Here is a 16,773-nt window from a genome sequence, read left to right on the forward strand (position 1 = left end):
ACATGGACTTGTATTAAAACAGAACCAATTTCAAAGTCCAAAAAGGGCCATAATTCAGCAAAATTGATGATAGGGTTATGTTCTCTTTCCTACAGATAGAGACTATTATACTAAACAAGTGATAAAAGTTTCAAAGCCATATGTCAAACACTTTACAAAAAATATGAACTGGTACGAAAAACGTAACCAAGATTTCTAAGTCAAAAGGGGCCATAATTCAGCCAAAATCCTTGATGGAGTTATGTACTCTTGCCTATAACTGGACATGGTGATGGTAAACAAGTGTTGAAAGTTTCAAAGCTTTATCTCAAAAGACTTTGTCTAAATATGAACTGGTACGAAAAACTTAACCAAGATTTCCAAGTCGAAAGGGGCCATAATTCAGCCAAAATCCCTGATGGAGTTTTGACTCTTGCCTATAACTGGCCATGGCAATGGTAAACAAATGTTGAAAGTTTCAAAGCTTTATCTTAAAAGACTTTGTCAAAATATGAACTGGTACTTAATATTAACCCAGATTTCAAAGTCAAAAAGGGCCATAATTCAGCCAAAATCCTTGATGGAGTTATGTGCTCTTGCCTATAACTGGACATGGTGATGGTAAACAAGTGTTGGAAGTTTTAAAGCTTTATCTCAAAAGACTTTGTGTCTAAATATGAACTGGTACGAAAAACTTAACCAAGATTTCCAAGTCGAAAGGGGCCATAATTCAGCCAAAATCCCTGATGGAGTTATGTACTCTTGCCTATAACTGGCCATGGCAATGGTAAACAAGTGTTGAAAGTTTCAAAGCTTTATCTTAAAAGACTTTGTCAAAATATGAACTGGTACGAAAAACTTAACCATGATTTCTAAGTCAAAAGGGGCCATAATTCAGCCAAAATCCTTGATGGAGTTATGTGCTCTTGTCTATAACTGGCCATGTTGATGGTAAACAAGTGTTGAAAGTTTCAAAGCTTTATCTCAAATGACTTTGTCAAAATGTGAACTGGTACGAAAAACTTAACCAAGGTGTGACGCCGACGCCGACGCCGACGCCAACGCCGTGGTGAGTAGGATAGCTCTACTTATTCTTCGAATAGTCGAGCTAAAAATGGTGGTTTGTAGACAAAGTCGAACTTTCACTGGATTGTTTAATGACTCCAATGGTGAATGAATATTGCACAATAGCTTGTGTCTGCGTTGAAAAAATCATATAATACGAGAGGTACAGATTAAGTGTATCGAAAGACTATATAAGTATAATTCTAAGAAAAAGGGGCATAATTCAGGAAATATTGGTGCAAGAGTTATGCACCTTGTGTCATATGATGTAGGTGATGATGTGGAACAACTACTTTAAGCTTGAATTAAATGCATTTCGTAACAACTGAGATGTAGTGAAAATGCATTAAAATCAACCTTAAACTAGAGATGCTTTTGAGAAAAGCGCATGTCTCCCACAACTTCCCCTGTGAAAAATGTCTAGTTTCTCTAGATGGTTTAGACGAGTGGATCCAATTATATGGTCTGGACGAGTGGATCAGATCAGTAAATCAAGAACCATAAATCAAAAGTGCCTGGGCGGATTTGACTAGTTATCGAACTTGGCTAAGGTCTTATGGCCAAACACATTTTGTTTGGTGAAGATCGGATGAGAAATATTCGACTTAGAGAGCGGACAAGAGTAAAAAGGCGGATTTTTCGGTAATTCAAGGGCCGCAACTCCAAAATGCCTGGACCGATTTGGCTAGTTATCAAACTTGGCCGAGGTCTCATGGTCAAACACATTTTGTTTCAGTTTGGTTAAGATCGGATGAGTTATGGCCCTTGACATAGCAATAAAAAAGCATAAAAAGGCATAAAATGTGTGTCGCACATATCTCAAACTGTATGATCTAGGGTCAATTATCCTCCTTACTGCGTGAAAAATACAATTCAGGTATTTTTATCGACGATTCAATACCTGATATATTATATTGGTAACAGAGTTATACACCTTGTGTCATATGGTGTGGTTGATGATGTTGAACAACTATTTTAAGTTTTAACCTAAAATTCTAAGTAAAAAGGGGGAATAATTAATGAAAAATTGGTGCCAGAGTTATGCACCTTGCATCATATGGTGTGGGTGGTGATGTTGAACAACTATTTTAAGTTTGAATCAAATCCATTCAGTAATAACAGAGACAGAGTGGAAGTGCATCAAAATTTTAACCTAAAATTCTAAGTAAAAAGGGGAAATAATTCATAACAAGAGCTGTCTGATGACAGCGCGCTTGACTATTCGAAGAATTGATTGAAGAATGGGGTCAAAATATTTCCATGGATATTCAGACAAAAGAAATAAATAGATTAGACAAACAATGTTCCTGTATTACTTTGATTTCGATAAGTCTTGCACTAAACGGCAATATATGAGCCAATTTCAAAGTCCAAAAAGGGCCATAATTCAGTCAAAATAGTTATGTACTCTTACCTACAGATGGAAATCATAATGATAAACAAGTGTTCAAAGTTTAAGCCATATGTCAAATTGTTTTGACAAAACATGGACTTGTATGAAACAGACCAATTTCAAAGTCCAAAAAGGGCCATAATTCAGCCAAATAGATGACAAAGTTATTTTCTCTTCCTACAGATGAGATATTATACTAAACAATGTAATAAAAGCCATATGTCAAACACTTTACAAAAAATGACTGGTACGAAAAACAGTAACCAAGATTTCTAAGTCAAAAGGGCCATACTTCAGCCAAAATCCTTGATGGAGTTATGTCTCTTGCCTACAATGGACTATGTGATGGTAAACAAGGTGTGATATTTCAAAGCTATCTCGAAAGATTGAAAATATGAACTGGTACGAAATATTAATCCAGATTCTAAGTCAAAAGGTCGATAATTCAGCCAAAATCCTTGATGGAGTTATGTGCTCTTGCCTATAACTGGACATGGTGATGGTAAACAAGTGTTAAAAAGTTTTAAAGCTTTATCTCAAAAGACTGTCTAAATATGAACTGGTACGAAAATTAACCAGATTTCAAGTCGAAAAGGCCCATAATTCAGCCAAAATCCTGATGGAGTTATGTCTCATTGCCTATAACTGGCATGGTGATGGTTAACAAGTGTTGAAAGTTTAAAGCTTTATCTTAAAAGACTTGTCAAAATATGAACTGGTACGAAAAACTTAACCATGATTTCTAAGTCGAAAGGGGCCATAATCAGCCAAAATCCTTGATGGAGTTATGTGCTCTTGCCTATAACTGGCCATGATGATGGTAAACAAGTGTTGAAAGTTTCAAAGCTTTATCTCAAATGACTTTGTCAAAATATGAACTGGTACGAAAAACTTAACCAAGGTGTGACGCCGACGCCGACACCGACGCCGACGCCGACACCGTGGAGAGTAGTATAGCTCTACTTATTCTTCGAATAGTCGAGCTAAAAAATTGGTGCCAGAGTTATGCACCTTGCATCATATGATAAGGGTAATGATGTTGAACAATTGTTTAAGTTTGAATCAGATCCATTCAGTAATAACAGAGATATAGTAAAAGTGCATAAAACCTTAACCTGAAATTCTAAGTAAAAAGGGGAATAAGAGTTACGCATCTTGTGTCATATGATGTGGGTGATGATGCTGAACAACTATTTTAAGTTTGAATCAAATCCATTTAGTAACTAGAGATGTTTTGAGAAAAGCGCATGTCTCCCAAAACTGCCCCTATGAAAAATGTCTAGTTTCTCTAGATGGTTTAGACGAGTTGATCCAATTAGATGGTCTGGATGAGTGGATCCAATCAGTAATTCAAGGGCCATAAATCAAAAGTGCGTGGGCGGATTTGGCTAGTTATCGAACTTGGCTAAGGTCTTATGGCCAAACAGATTTTGTTCAAGTTTGGTGAAGATCGGATGAAAAATGTTCGATTTAGAGAGCGGACAATTTTATAAAGGCGGATTTTTCGGTAATTCAAGGGCCGTAACTCCAAAATGCCTAGACTGATTTGGCTAGTTATCAAACTTGGCCAAGGTCTCATGGTCAAACACATTTTGTTCAAGTTTGGTGAAGATCGGATGAGAAATGTTCGACTTAGAGTGCGGACAAGAGTAAAAAGGCCGATTTTTCGATAATTCAAGGGCCGTAACTCCAAAATACCTGAACCGATTTGGCTAGTTATGGAACTTGGCCGAGGTCTTATAGTTAAACACATTTTGTTTAAATTTGGTGAAGATCGGATGAGAAATGTTTGACTTAGAGTGCGGACAAGAGTAAAAAGGCCGATTTTTGGTAATTCAAGGGCCATAACTCCAAGACGCCTGGACCGATTTGGCTTGTTATCGAATTTGGCCGAGGTCTTATGGTCAAACACATTTTCTTTAAGTTTGGTGAAAATCGGATGAGAAATGTTTGACTTAGAGTGCGGACAAGCTTTGTGACACACACACACACACACACACACAGACAGAGAGAGAGAGAGACTGGAGTAAATCAATATGTCTCCCACACCACTGTGTGGTTGGAGACATAATAACAGAGGTAGAGTGAAAGTGCACCAAAACTTTAACCTGAAATTCTAAGTAAAAAGGGGGAATAATTCATGAAAAAATGGTGCCAGAGTTATGCACCTTGTGTCATATGATGTGGGTGATGATGTTGAACAACTATTTAAGCTTGAATCAAATCCATTCAGTAATAACAGAGATAGAGTGGAAGTGCATCAAAACTTTAACCTGAAAATCTAAGTGAAAAGGGGGGATAATTCATGAAATATTGGTGCCAGAGTTATGGCCCTTATGTCAGATGATGTGGATGATGAGGAGGAATAAGTATTTCAAGTTTGAATCAAATCCATCAAGTAATTAAGAGTGTAAAAAAACTTTAACCAAGGTGGAGACGCGGAAAGACGCCGACGCCGGGTTGAGTAGGATAGCTCTCCTTATACTTCGTATAGTCGAGCTAAAAGGCCAATTTTTGATAATTCAAGGGCCATAACTCCAATACGTCTAGACCGATTTGGCTAGTTATCGAACTTGGGCAAGGTCCTATAGTCAAACACATTTTGTTTAAGTTTTGTGAAAATCGGATGAGAAATGTTCGACTTAGAGTGTGGACAAGCTTTGTGACAGACACACACACACACACACACACACACACACACACGCGCGCGCACACATAAAATTATACAAAATCGAGGTAGGTGGGTTTTTGTTTTTGTAAATAATGACACATTTGCGAATGTTTTCGAAAAAAAAGCAAAATGCTATTCGACACAAAAATGAATAAAGATCATATGTGTGAAATACCAACTTAATAATTTAAGAATCAGCTCTGTTATCACGAAAACTCTGCTGGCTAGAACTGTCAAAAAAGCACGAAATCATGAAAAATGCCAACTTTCTAACTCTTGTGCCTTCTTTCTGGAAAGGTGACGCTTCTAATGATCAAACACGTCTAAAACAGTCATGAATATTACATACACTTAAATGAAATGTTGCTTTTGGGGGAAAGATTGGCAAAAAAAAAAATAATCGGGAATGGGGTTGCGCCCCGGGAATGGAGTTGCGCGTATACATTATAAACATTATGATGTATATGAGCAACTCCATTCCCGGTGCGCAACCCCATTCCCGATTATTTTTTTGTCAATTATGTCCCCGTAAGCAGGATTTGAAGCAAATAATTTTGATATTCGTTACTCAGATTAGGCATATGAGGTCAGAAACTTCCATTTTTGTTGATTTCATACTTTTTCACGCTTCTTGTCGCCTGAGTTTTCGTGATAATAGAGCCGAATCATAACTTACAAACCAGATATTTTACACATATGATGTATTATCATATTTGTGTCGAATAGCATTTTGCTTTTTTCGAGAAAATTTATTCTTGTCTCATACGCAAAATCATAACTTCCCATACCTAAATTTCGTCTTTTTTTTACGCACAACACTAGCACCGGGCGTTGCGCAACCCATTTTAAGCGTATTCTCAGCGGGAATTGGATTGCGCGTTTACCACCCGTGATATAGATTTCGGGACGGGACGCGACATGCTAAACTGGCTCCTATATAGCACCCCCACCCCCCTCCCCAAACATGTTTGGATGTTTGGTGGGGATATAATGAAAAATTTACTTTTGATTAATCATATATTCTTATATTCATAGAAGGCATACATGCATATCTACAGCACACACCAGCGTTATTCATTTTCATAACTGCTCATATTTAAGGTAGTATCATTTATGGTTAGTCATAAGTATTTGAATTCTTAAACATGCTAAGTTCCGGGCGTTTAAGAACACGATTATATACCAAACAATTTACCATTAAAGGTGCACGTGTTTTTATCAATATTTCAACGTAATGTTTGATGACTGATGAAGTAAGTTAAATATTCAAAAAATGGTGAAAATAATGTGAAAGCTTTTACTTTTAACGAATGACTTCGTTTCCATTCACAGCTGGGTCGACTGAGGCAAACGTGATAAAGTGCCTTGCCCAAGGACACACCGCAATGGGAGTAGTCAGGATTCGAACCAGGGGCCTTCACCTCAGTAGGAAAGCGTCTTAGCCCACTCGACCATTGCGTCCACAGGATCCTTATTTTTGTCAACTTCTTAACTATTTGGTGCCATAGCAACGAATTTTTGTTACAACAACAAAAGTAAAGGATGTGTCTGTTCGCCATACTGCTTTCTACCAATGTAAACATCTTCTATCACTGGAAAATATCTTGAACTTTTGGAGTGACTGCATGATTCACATTTTTATTGATGGTCGGACTGAGGACGGTGGTGTAAATCGTGTCATCTCCAATGAAACACCGGTAGGGACAACAAACTTTTTAAGTATCATAATTCGTTAAAATTCATTGGCCAAAACATCAAAAAATTGTGCAAAACTATGCCCGATTTCAATTATTTAAACCATATTTGATCAAAATCCAATCAATTAGAACTGCAGGAGCTATAAACAAAACGCCGAAATGCGGATGGACAGACAACTCGTGAAGTATCTAGCCTATATGTCTTCTTTTGCGGAGAAATGACGTAATATGGTGTCAAGACATACATTTACACAACTTATTAACAGACTGAACCTCAAGACGAAACTACATTTGTATGCTACGTTTCATAAAGAATATTTGACAAACAAGATGGGGCTTTTGTCGTTTGCGGTAGGAATTGAATACATCCTAGCCGTTTCCGGTTCAGTCGTCTGCAGCCGTGCTATTTACTATTGAAATATGTTAAAGCAAGAAAAGGTGCATAATTTTATCAAATATATAGTAAGAGAAGTGTCATTCAGTTGGAAGTATAATGGGGAAAGCATGTATGGAGTTTCATTTATTTATAATATGTCCTTACTGAGAAATTAACACTGACAATCAAGAACATACTTTTGTAGAAACAAGAACTGTCGGAAGACAGCATCGCCCGACTATTACACAAAAGACGAAAAAGGCCCATATTAGTTTATAAAACGCAAAACATACTCGTTGTACCTGTGCAGTACATGTCAACACACGTGTGTAGTTTCAAGCTATTCCCGTAAGCCGGTACTGAAATAGCAACTTACATACAAAAAAAAAACTGAACCAATCATTATGAAGTCGGAATACTTTTTTTTTACAAAAAAAAGGAAAATAGAGTTATGGAACCTGCTCATAGTGGGTCAGTTCGTCACAGTGAATAAGTGTGGGAAGTATCAATCTATTTCCATCAGAGGGCACTGGAATACCACTGGGATATAAAAACTAACTAAAACTGCCAAGTCGAAAAAGGAATATCATTTTGTAAAAATGCAAAGTCAGTGCATGTCAGATCATCACAGTGAACAGGTGTGTGAATTTTCAATCATTTCGCCTTGTGAGTAGCTTCTACTAAGATACCAGTGTACATACTAAAGCTTAACAAAACTAGAGTTGTTACTCAGAAAACTAACTTGCAGACAATCGCAATTACAATTTTCTTAAAAAAATGTAGAATGTACTCCCCCCCCCCCCCCCCCCCCACCCCAGCCCCACATGCACTGACACAGTGCATTGCAATTTGACGCACACAAGTGGACTGAATGTATATAGACTTTATGTAGATATATAGACTTTTAGTATATAGTACAGTAACAAAAACAAAGTCCCATAACTCTGCAGAATTATTTTTCTGAAAGAATCTAACTGCCCCATGCATAACTAGGGTTACTGCTGATCACTTATGTCTAATTTCATTCAATTTTATGCATGGGTTCACGAGATTAGGCGCGCACAACATTGCATATACAGACTCTATGTATATAGTATAGTAACGAAAAACAAAGTCCCATAACTGTACTTTTTTTCTGAAAGAACCTAACATGCCCCATGCACAACTTGGGTTGGTACTGATCACTTGTGTGACGTTTCATTAAATTGTGTGCATGGATTAACGAGATTAGGTGCGCACAAGATTGCATATGCAGAGTCTATGTACATAGTACATTAAAAGTCCCATAACCCTGCAGAATTTTTTTCTGAAAGAACCTAACATACCCCACGCACAACTATGGTTACCTCTGATCACTTGTGTGAAGTTTCATTAAATTGTGTGCATGGATTAACGAGATTAGGCGCGCACATGATTGCATATAAGACTATGTATATAGTATAGTAAAAAAACAAAGTCCCATAACTGTACAGTTTTTTTTTTCTGAAAGAACCTAACATGCCCCATGCACAATTAGGGTTGGTACTGATCACTTGTGTGAAGATTCATTAAGTTGTGTCAAGGGGATGAGGGCAGTTGGTGCGGACAAGATTGTGTCTACAGACCGACGGACAGACAGACAACCTGAAACCATACACCCACCTACAACTTCGTTGTCCGGGGGGTACAATGACAGCTAGGTGACAGACTTGATATAATTAGAATATAATAGAGTCGTGAAATTTTGGCGTCAGAGTTATGGAAATTATCGTTCATGCTGTTGATGATAATGTCAAACTAATTCAAATCCAGTGAATAATCGGAATGATGTATATGTCCCTTGAAAAATGCTTGATACAATAAAGTAAGAAAGTCCTAAAAACGGGACATAACTCATAAAACAGATGACCGAGTACAGCAGTGGCAATACAGAAGTCCATTATCGGTGAAAAAAACAATTTTACTTGACATTCAGTAGTGATCTTGACCTTTGCCTGACAATTATGGGTCATGTGCCCAGCACATAGTCTTATCATGGTTAACATTTCTGTGTAATAATAAAAACGTCTTTCAATGCAATTGAAATCTATAGAGCAGAAACAAAATTTTTACTTGACCTTAAACAGTGACCTTGACCTTTAACCGACAAGAAAAGGTCATCCATTCACACATTGTCTCATCACGGGGAACGTTTGTGTGTAGCACTAAGATAATGCATTAATACATATAAAAGTTACGGAGCAGTAACAATTTTACTTGACCTTCAATATTAACCTTGACATTTAACCTATAATCGTAAATCATGTCCGTACATAATATACATATTGCTCTCTATTTACATACCAAGTTTATTACTTTTTGAGTAATTGCAGAATTCAGATTTGTGGACGGACGGACGGACGGACGGAGGGCATTACTGTAGTCCCCTCCAGTGTTCCACCGGTAGGGGACTAATAAGCAAAATCCCTAACATGTGCACACAACCACAACTTCATGTTAATGATGAATACCAAGTTTCATTAAATTTGAATTGATTTACAAGATACAGATGTAGTTGAAATATATGTATTGGGAAACCCCAAAAAGAGCATAACTTAAACATAATAACCAAACTATGAATTATGCGCAGGCACGCTACAGGTTGACGATGTAAATCAAGTTGCATTTAAGTTGGATGGAATATGTAGGAAGAGTTGAATACATACATGTAGTTACAAATGTACTTGTAATACTGTAAGTTAAAGCAAATTAGCCTGACGAAAAAAAAGGTAATGGGACATTCAAATCCAGACAATAAACACACATGCCTACTCCATTTTGAAGACGTATACCAAGTTTCATTAGAAAGGTTAGGAGGATCTGAATACACAAGGTATGTCGCTGTCCGTAAGACAGTGCGCTCCACTATTCGGCGATTTGACAGTACAAATATGAAAGGGGCATAATTTGGCCAAAAATACAAATCAGAGCTATGGGGATTGTTGCCACACATGCAGATGATGATGATAAAGAAACATTATAAGTTTCAAGTCATTATCTTATATTGTACTAAAGTTATATCCAGAAATCGAAGATTGTCAAGTATGAAAGGGGCATAATTCTGACAAAAATACAATTAGAGTTATGGGGATTGTAACCACACATGCAGAAGATGATTATAAAGAAATGTTTTTAATTTCAAGTCGTTATTTTTTAAAGTGCCAAAGATATGTCTATAAACGAAGCATTCGAAAAAAAAACATGAAAATAATTCGAAGTATAACACCTTGGTGACCTTGACCTTTAATATAATGGGCCCAGCTCCTGCACATACTTTGTTTGCATGCTGAACAATCTCAAGGTACTTCCGCCATCTTGAATTTAGGGTGACCTTTATTTGAGGTGTGAAAATATAGTGAACAAAAGCTTTCAAATGCAGCTGTTCGAGAGTACAAAAACAGCTCAGTTTGTGAACTAAAAGTAGCTGTATAAAAAGTAAAACTAAAATTTGGAAGTAAACAAAGAAGATATTTTACCTGCATTTTTCCAAATTTTTGGTTAGATTTATAAATCCTTTCAAAATACTTTATTAAAAATTCATGAATGGCAAAAGTTAGTTCAAAGTTTCAATTAGTGCATAGGAGAATTGTCTTAGTGAATAGAACTAAACTTAGTAAAAAAACTGTTTTCAAATCTGACCACCTCATGTAGTAAAACGAAAATAAATCTGTACATATCGCTATTTTCAGCATACATAAAAGTAGTGCAATGTGCGGACGTACGGTGTACCAAACTGCCTAAAATTGTAAGAGAAGTCTCAGACTTAATGTGAACAAGATTTGGCAACAATCCAAAATTCTTTTCAAGGATTGTGCAGGTATAAGAAAAGTTTAATTTATTATAGTGGAATTTATGTACTTACGCGCTGTTTATCTCACGGAAAATTTTGGTGGAAATCGAATTTTCGGTACTTCCTGCGGTAACTACCGAAATTACTTAACGTAACTTTCTCACACATACGTGATTGTATATTTATAAATTATAAAACAATCGAAATATTTGCTTTATCACAATATATGCAAATATTTTTAGACAATCTTGAAACATTTGGCCACAGTATTTCCGCATACTGGTCCGGGACAAGTTCGATGTGTATAGTGATCCCTTATTAGATGTTTAATGCGTCGTAAACTAACCAATTTTGATCTATCGACTTTTTATACAATATGAGAATTTATGCAGGATGTTTTTCAAAACACAGTGAGAATAAATCGCAGAAAAAATGTACAGTCAAATATGTTAGGAGGTAATACAATTTGTATACAATTGTAGATAACTACGAAACATTTTACAAAATGCAATCAGTTGAACTTCTCACGCGGAAACCTGATGATTAAATCAGCAATATCTCAAAAGTAACTTTTCTGAATCTTGGTTCTTCGTTAAACAATGATATTTTTTCACACGTTCATAGATTTAAATTGATAATAAATGTGTATTGAAATTCCGGCATAGAAATGGACACTGACTTTACATTAGTGTTTCACGTGCCTGTGGTGTTGACAGCGGAAGCAGCGGTCCAGTACTAAGACTGTCTACGAAACCAAGGATAACGAGTTCTTTATCTGAAAATTACGAACATTGGGATCAGTGTTCAGTATACACCTGAAAATAATAGACTTGCTATTTGCCAAGTGCACACTTGTTTTCTATCCAGACCTGGGGTCAATTACTTTAAAATGTAATTAATTAAATTACAATTACAGTGAGAAATGTCCAATTAAATTACAATTACCATTACATGAAATTTAGCGATGTAATTAATTAAATTACAATTACATTGGAAATTGTAATTAATTACATTCAATTACAGTACCAAATGTGGTGCTTCTTACACGAACACTGTAGCAAAGTTCTTTACTTTGTACTACACAAACATGATAATCCACATGTAAACTGATTTCATTTATTTCAAAATTGAATTTAAGCTCAAAGTAAAATCTGTGTTTGCGGGAGAACATTACTCTGTCTTCAATATTATTGCAAAAGGAGCTACAAGTCAGCCCTAATTAATAGTTAATACATTGTCTAGCAGAATTCGGTTAGAGAAGATGCATGTAAAATCAGGTATTTCTCTGAGGTCTGAATTTCTCTGAAGTTTATAGGATCATGGTTCTGCAATATATTTCAAATTTAACTAGTCTAGTTCAGTATTTACTCATTTACATTTTAAACATATATTTTAAGTTTTTATCCTTGACACTACAAGTTATCCAAAGGACCACATTGAAAATAAGTTGTAAAACATTCATGAGTCATCCTAGAATAACTATGTCACTAAAACTGTAGAATACTCATAATGTCTACAATAATAATTAAATTTTTTATCTTGTTAGAACTGTGAAATGCTATGTTGTTTATACCATTTAATACAACAAATTTTATCACAGATAAAAATGATTAAACTAAATGCTAAGCATTTCAATTTTTGTTTCGATAAAAATCTAAATAATAATTATGCAAATAACAATTTCAAATCCTAATTTGATCATTTTCCCCAAAAACATAGTGACAAACATCATCAAAGATTACCAGTTGGTTCTAATGAAACAAATATCAGAACAAAGGAGCTATGTCCAAGGGGTTAACACCTACCATAATATTCTATTGTTGTTTTTCACAGCTATGAAATGCATATTAGCATGTTAAAGTGAAGTGTCACTGGTAATAAACATAAAATAATAATCCAGTTTGTTGAACAAATTATATATACTATTTGTTCAACAAACTGGATTAGCATGCGCCATGTAATTGGAAAGTAATTGAAATGTAATTGTCAATTACACCCTAGACCTGTTCTGTAATTAATTAAATTACAATTACATGTAATTGATAAATGACCCAATTACAAATTACATTCAATTACTTGGAAAATGTAATTTAATTGCAATTAATTACAATTACATTTTTAATTACCCCAGGTCTGTTTCTATCGTCGTTAATATAAAGTAGACTATAGTAAACATTCGTACATATTCATTATCTCATAAACACTTCTTTAATGTATGTTCTCTGAAATTAACAAATAACTGGCTCAACTGAGACACCATACTTTAAAGTAAATTCAGTTTATTCACCACGAGGTTCAAAATGCACGGGAGTCTCGCGATAGTACATGCCTTTAATTTCACATGGTTGAAGTGTAAACAAATAGTTAAATTTGCTTCGTTTTATTTCTCACGGAAAAGATCGGACGGTTTTTTTTATATTGGAATAATTATAGAACATATATGCATTTAAAGTTGAAAGTTGATTGTTTTCTACATGACGTAAAACTGAAACAAGTAAGCACTTTTACTTTTTCAGCAATGTTCCTCAGGTGAACTTTGACATTGTTTACGAAGAGAAATCAGTTTTGTGTCATCTTGAAATGCGTTGTTCGGCTGTAAAAAAATGTCGCAGCAGGATAAAGAGATGCAGGCCAAACAAAATGCGCACTGCTCTTTATCATGAACAGGTTTGTGCATTGCTACTTCTGTTACCATTCTTGCATGCTTTTCTCTGCAGATTTTTCCAAACTGGTGGCGGATGTTTAATACAAGCACAAGTGAAGATATAATGTTGAATGTTGCAGATATTGCAATGGTTTAGTGGATGTGCAACTATGGTGCTTGATATTGACAAACACGTGCACGGATGTCATGTTGTAGATTTCACAATGGCCAAGTGGATGGTGCAGCTTGGTCCTTTTTCTAAGGCACAACGGGGTATGTACTTTTTCTGTACAATTAGTTTATTTCTTTGGGTAGTTTTATATAAAAGTGCAGTTTTCAACAAAGTTATGCACATTCATTTTCATTTTATAACTTTTCTACAAATTTGTTATGTTCAAGCCCGCATTATTTAAATTCTTTTTTTTATTGTAAACCTATCAACTTTTAAATAACGACTACCAGTATTCAGTTAGCAGTGCATGATTTTGAACCTTTAGAAAGCTAAGGTTGACTTCTTTCCAGCCAGAGTGACTGAAGAGCGTCGGGCATGCGCATACAGTTTCTGACTTTGGTGATTGTAAAGCTCGAAGTATTTAATGAGAAACTCAAACTATGCGGCGAGAAGCAGTTTCCTTGATCATACACGTAAGGACCTATAATCTATAACGCATTTTGAATAGAAGTCGGTAATTCAGTTTTGTTACACTATAAAGTGTCAAAGGTTTTCCCCTTATGCCAACATATTAATTAACAGTTTTCAGTCAGGTAGGCAGCTAGCTTGCTTAAGAATTGTCATTTACGCGGTACGAGTTCGAGCAAGAATTTGCATTACACTTTTGGTTTCTGACTTTAGCCTTATGCTTGATGGAGAGCTAAATTCTACTGGTAAAGTAATGCAATTCGGTTATCTTGAGCTTATTGACTTATCTGAAACAATGTAAAATATGATAGGCACACCGGAAGCTGCTGTTGATATAGGCTAATATCTGGTTCTGTCACATAACTTTCTTTATGTTTCTTGAACATGTTGAGAGATTTGACTGGTAGTTATTAAATTTTACAAAATAATTATCATTCTGTCATGCTGGACATGATTGATTCTGCTTTTGCGACCAGTGTAGATCATGATCAGCCTGCACGTCCATGCAGTCTGATCAAGATCTGTATTGTTCGCCATTCAGTCAGTATCTTTTTGGTAAGCACCCCCTTAACAGTCAATGTTACTGTCCAAATTGAAAGATGGAAAAGTTCATTATAGAAATTTTAGCAGGGTAAGGGTTAAGAATAATAGTTGACACCAGTGGCGGAAGTAGGTCTGATGCCTGGAGTTACCTTCAAGTATAAAACTTTGATAAAGTAGATTTGCATTTAATTGTCGTCATCACGAACAGTGATACTGACTTGTATAACAGACAGATCTCAAAGGCGATGCCAATTTGTAAGGCGTTTGTTTTGGAAATTGAAATATCAACCCTAAACTGAAGAGTGTGCTCTGTCTTAGAGTGTATCACTTAGCAACACATAGATCAATTGCTTCATAAGATTAAATGACTAAAAAATAATTTAGTGTCATATGCTGTCATTTTTATAGTGCAATAGAAATTTATAAATGTAAGACCTGTAGGTAATTAGATGTATATCGAGAAATATGCACGAGTTCTGCAGCGGAAATATTGTGCAATATTCTTCCGCTAGAGAACGAGTGCATATTTCCCCGATACAAATCTAATAATTTTTTCATCACATACTAGTACCCATCTACACTAAATTATGAAATATCAAAATGTTTCAGTTCTATTATAACTTGGAATTTATAATTGATAATGTAATAAATAAATGTTCAGCACTGTTTGATGGTTTCAATGGAATTCAAGGCTTGGTGGACATGTCTGTATTTGGCCTGTCGTGCTCATGGTAGAGAGCTCTTCCACACCTCTTGCACAAAACGGAAAATCCTCGATGGCCGGACAGACCAAGACTTCAGCTGGGTAAAGTGAAATGAGACGCACCATGTGAAAACCAACATAGTGGCTTTGCGGCCAGCATGGATCCAGACCAGCCTGCGCATCCGCGCAGTCTGGTCAGGATTCATGCTAATCGCTTTCAAAGACTATTGCAATTAGAGAAAAAGTTAGCGTTCAGCATGGATCCTGACCAGACTGCGCGGGTGCGCAGGCTGGTCTGGATACATGCTGGCCGCAAAGCCACTATGTTGGTTTTCTCATGGTGCGGCTCAAATATTACTTCACATCGTTTGTTTATTTAAGCCAACAAATGTATTATAAAATAATATTGCGCATAAATTCCTGACACAAATTGCTCACATAGACTGGCAATTGTGGTTATAATGGTAGATTATTCGACTCCTTATCTGGTGTCACTGATTCGAACCCCGATGAGAGAGGACTTTGATTCCCGCGGTATTTGGTGAGGTGCGGGTACTGGTCAGAAACCAGCTTGCAAAATTATGAAAATAGATCTGATTTCAATAAGTACTCCCGATGGATCTACGTAAATTAATTCTGTTTTAACTAAACTTAGAGCTACTTAAAATTAGCGAGCAGGTCATTATAAAATTCAGACCATATTTGTGTTTAGGCTATGTCACCAACATACTAATACCCGATTAAATACACATTGTTATTTGCAAATTGTTTATCTCTAAAAAAATTCAGATAGACATAGAAATGGGTTTTTTTGCACGAATTAAAGGTGAATTATGAAACGACGTAAATTGTTTAATATATTTTAAGCTCACGGTGTCAAACGCCTATGAGTATATAGTGTTTGAATCATCTGTCCGTCCGTCTGTCACATTTCAACATTGAAATGACCATTTTTTTACTAAGTCAGGGGCCATAACTCCTACATGTCTAAAAGAATCCAGACGCGAAACCCCAGGTGCACAACTGCACATGCTGACCAACATTCCTGTAAAGTTTTGTGACTCTATGTCAAATACTTTTGGACTAGGCGCGACACAACATTCTCGGAAGAACGGACGGACGGACGGAATCTATATGCGCCCCCCACCCAAAAAAAAGTGGGGGCATAAAAATTCATTTGATAGAAAAATATTATAATATAAAACATGAACTACCTTTAATAACGCTTATCATGCTGGACACGATTGATCAAGA

The sequence above is a fragment of the Mercenaria mercenaria genome, chromosome 11, assembly GCF_021730395.1.
Source record: "Mercenaria mercenaria strain notata chromosome 11, MADL_Memer_1, whole genome shotgun sequence".
Lineage (NCBI taxonomy): Eukaryota > Metazoa > Mollusca > Bivalvia > Venerida > Veneridae > Mercenaria > Mercenaria mercenaria.